General features: G+C 49.2%; 1 pseudogene; it reads left to right on the top strand.

Annotated features, from left to right (window-relative positions):
* Positions 1-2,452, top strand: part of LOC128360972 (secreted frizzled-related protein 2-like) — a 4,308-nt pseudogene extending 1,856 nt beyond the window's left edge.
* Positions 2,453-4,436: the final 1,984 nt, after the last annotated feature.

Raw genomic sequence — 4,436 nt, forward strand, 5'->3', positions numbered from 1 at the left:
TAACCTTAATCCACCCTACTAGTTTCTAAACTTTTATCATTTCTGTCAAAGTTTATATATGCGGATACCACAAGCTTCAGTTCTCCCAATTCAAGGCACATATAATTGAACAATCACCTTCACCACTAATGATCCCAACAGGATGTTAGAGTCTGTCTTCTGGTGCATGTTGCCTGTTTAAGGGTTACAGACAATAGAGATATCAGATCTTCAGACCAGTTATCCTTGAAGTGATACGTGATATCATTTTGAGTTACGTCTTGAATGGTCTAAATTTTATGCTTCTTGTAGGAAAGGAAAGGAAAAGAAGGAAGGAGGGAGGGAAGAAGAAGGGAGGAAGAGGAAGGAGGGAGGGAAGGAGGGAGGAAAGGAAAGGAGGGGAGGAAGGGAGGAAAAAGGAGGGGAGGAAGGAAGGGGAGGAAAGGAAAAGAGAGGAAGGGAGGGAGGAAGGAAAGGAGGGGAGGGAGGGAGAAAGGAAGGAAAGGAGGGAGGAAGGAAGGGATGAAAGGAAGAGGGGAGAGAGAAAGGAAGGAAAGGAGGGAGGAATGAAGGAAAAGAGGGAGGGAGGAAGGGATGAAAGGAAGGAAGGAAGGAGGGAGGGAGAAAGGAAGGAAGGAAAGAAAGGAGGGAGGGAGGAAGGGATGAAAGGAATGAGGGAAGGAGGGAGGGAGAAAGGAGGGAAAGGAGGGAGGGAGGAAGGGATGAAGGAAGGAAGGAAGGGAAGAAACAGAGGGAGGAAGGAAGGACAGAAGGAAGGAAGGAAAGAAGAAGAGAGGGAGGGAGGAAGGAAAGAAGAAGAAAGGAAGGAAGAAAGAAGGAAGGAAAGAAGGAACAGTCCAAAACAGACACCCATACCCCCCCCCCCCCCTCCTCCCACCTCCTCCCACCTTTATGATTTTCTTTTACACCATCACACCTACACCGCCCTCCCCCTCCCCCGCCCCCCCTGCCCCCCCCCCTCCCCTCCTGCCCCCCCCCCCCCTCCCATCACCTCACTGCTAACATGGAGCCAGGGGTCTAATCCCTCCTCTCTCCTCCCAGGGAGCGTTATCTGTGATGCCTGCAGTCTGGCTGCGGAGGGAGAGACCGACATCCAGGACAACTTCTGCCGCAGTCCGTACGGTGAGCATCCTTCCTTCCTTCTGTCCTTCCTTCTTTCCTTCTTCTCCTATCCTCCCTTTCTCCCTTTCATCCTTCTTTCCTTCCTTCTTCCCCCCTTCCTTCCTTCATTCGTTACCTCTTTCCCTCCTCCCTTCCCACCTCCTTCCTTCCTTCCTCCTTCCATCTGTCTTTCCTTCCTTCCTTCCTCCCTTCCATCTGTCCTTCCTTCCTTCCTTCCTTCCTTCCTCCCTTCCATCTGTGCTTCCTCCTTCCTCTCCTTTCATCCGTCCTTCCTTCCTTCTTCTTTCCTTCCTTCCTTCCTGCCTTCCTTCCATCTGTCCTTCCTTCCTTCTTTCCTTCCTTCATTCCTTCTGTCCTTCCTTCTGTCCTTCTTCCTTCCTCCCTTTCATCCTTCCTTCTTTCCTTCCTTCCCTTTGTCCTTCCTCTCTTCCTCCCTTTCATCCTTCCTTCCTTCTGTCCTTCCTCCCTTCCTTCCTTCCTTCCTCCATCCCCTTCCATCCTTCTTTCCTTCCTTCCTTCCATCTGTTCTTCCCTCCTTCCTTCCTTCCTTCTTTCCTTCCTTCGTACCCCCCTTCCTTCCTTTTTTCCTTCTTCCTTCTTTCCTTCCTTCTTCCCCCCTTCCTCCCTGTCATCCTTCCTTCCTTCCTTCTTCTACCTTCTTCCCCCCTTCCTCCCTGTCATCCTTCCTTCCCTTCCTTCTTTCTACCTTCCTCCCCTTTCTTTCCTTCCGTCCTTCCTTCCTTCCTTCCTTCCTTCTTTCCCCCCTTCCTTCCTTCCTTCCTTCCTTCCTCATTCAACCGGTCACATAACATCTAATCATCTAATCGTACCGGTAGTTTTTACGACGTGTGTGAAACGACACGTGTTAAATATTTTGTCTCTTGTCTCCGTGGCAGCACTTAAGATGCGTCTGGGCAGTGTGTCGACAGTGGGAGGGGACCGTCAGCTGGTGCCTGTGGCCCGAAGCCGCATCCTGAGGTGGGCAGGGGGAGGTGCGGAGAGGGCAGAAGGGGTCGGAGGGCGCTATGGCCCACAGTGCTTTGTGGCTGCAGGAAGGAGGCACCTGTACGGTGTCCCGGCTTGGATTCTGCGGAGCCGAGCAGAGACAGAGGGTTAGAGGAGGAGCGGATGCATAAGAGACAGTTGAAAGGGGGAGGGGGGAAGGAGGGGAAGGAGGGGAGTGGGACGCAGGGGGGGGTGGTACCTGGCTTTGGCTCAGGCGGAGGAGGAAGGGCTGGTGTTGACTCGCGTGGTGAGGTGGACGCGAGGAGACAAAGAGCTGAAGAAGTTCATCAGAGCTCTTCTTAAACAGCGCTGCTCAGAGCTGTAGAGAGGCAGCGTTCCTTCCTTCCTTCCTTCCTTCCTTCCTTGCTTCCTTCCTTCCTTTCTCTTTTTTCTTTCTTCCTCCCTCCTCTTTTCCTTCATTCTCCTCCTCTTCCTCCCTCCTTTCCTTCCTTCCTTTCTTGTTTTCCTCTTTTCCTTTCTCTGTCCCCTCCTTCCTTCCTTCCTTAATTCCTGTCATCCCTTCCTTCCTCCCTCCTTTCCTTCCTTCTTTCCTTCCTTCCATCTGTCCTTCCTTCCTTCCTCCCTTCCATCTGTCCTTCCTTCCTTCCTCCCTTCCATCTGTCCTTCCCTCCTTCCTTCTTTCTTCCGTCCTTCTTTCCTTCCCTCCTTCCTTCCTTCCTTCCTCCCCTTCCTTCCATCTGTCCCTTCCTTCCTTCCTCCGTCCCTTTCATCTGTCCTTCCTTCCTTCTTTCCTGTCTGAATTTCCCTTCCCCCCTTCCTTCCGTCCTTCCTCCCTCCCTTTCATCTGTCCTTCCTTCCTCCCTTCCATCTGTCCTTCCTTCCTTCCTTCCTTCCTTCCTCCCTCCCTCCCTGTTCATCTGTCCTTCCTTCCTCCTTCCTTCTTCTTTCCTTCCTTCCTCCCTTCCATCTGTCCTTCCTTCCTTCCTTCCTTCCTTCCTTCCTTCTTCCCCCCTTCCTTCCATCTGTCCGTCCTTCCTTCCTCCTCCCCCTCCCTTTCATCTGTACTTTCCTCCTTCCTTCCTTCCTTCCTTCCTTCCTTCCTTCCATCTGTCCTTCCTTCCTTCCTTACATCTTTTTAATGGTCCAGCCCACATGTTTGAGGCCCTTGAATGAAAATGAGTTTGACCCCTCTGCTCTAAACACCCTGTTAATGAAGCAGTGTTCCTGTCATTGATGAATTGTTCCTGATTAAGGTGCTAAATGACACACAATCATATGTTGTATTAAATTAAACGGTGCATCATACTTGTGACTAAAACATGCATCAGTACTTCCTGATTATCTTTCTGTTATTCACCGTGTTAACATTTTAGATGCACTAACAGCACAACCTCCCTAATCTTGTTCTGCAGAGGTCGATATGATTCCATCTGGGGCAATATTTGTGTATTTTCATGTATTTTATGTACATTTGTGTATATAGAAGAAACAAAAATGTAATCCTTTAGAAATGTTTCAGCAAATTAAAGAATAGAGAATTAGTTTGTTATTGTTGTTTTTTTTTTTTTTTACTGATCTCAGTTTTGAATTTATTTGGGATAAAAGGAAATTATAATGACTACAAACTGAAACTGTGTTGTTGTTATTTCTGTAATGATAAGATTTCCTTATTCTACGTATCCTATCACATTATATGAGTAATATCTTGATACATTCATCCTTCTGTCCTTCCTTCCTCCCACCTTCTTTCCTTCCCTCCTTCCTTCCTTCCTTTCCTCCCTCCCACTTTCTTTCTTGTCCTTCCTTCCTTCCTTCTTTCCTCCCTCCCTTTCATCTATCCTTCCTTCCTTCCTCCCTTTCATCTGTACTTCCTTCCTTCCTTTCATCTGTCCTTCCCTCCTTCCTTCCTTCCTTCCTTCCTCTCTTCCCTCCTTCTTCCCCTTCTTCCTTCATCTGTCCTTCCTTCCTTCCTCCCTCCCTCCCTCCCTCCCTCCCTTTCATCTGTCCTTCCTTCCTCCCTACCTTCCTTCTTTCCTTCCCTCCTCCCTCTTTCTTTCTTTCCTCTCTCTTTCCTCCCTTCCTTACTCCATCCCCCTCTCTTCCTTCCTTCTGTCCTTCCTAACCTCCCTCCTTATTTCCTTCCTTCCTTCCTCCCTCCTTTCCTTTCTTCTTCCTCCCTTCCTTCCTCCCCCCTTCCTTTGCTTCATTCCTCCCTTCTTTCCTTCCTCCTCCCTTTCCATCCATCCTTCTCTCTCTTTCCTCCCCCCTACCTTCCTCCCTTCCATCCTTGACTCGAGGACAACAGGAGGGTTAAGTATTTGTTTTCATTTGTATTGAAACATGATATT

Source organism: Scomber japonicus, chromosome 6 (genome assembly GCF_027409825.1).
Source record: "Scomber japonicus isolate fScoJap1 chromosome 6, fScoJap1.pri, whole genome shotgun sequence".
Classification (NCBI taxonomy): Eukaryota; Metazoa; Chordata; class Actinopteri; order Scombriformes; family Scombridae; genus Scomber; species Scomber japonicus.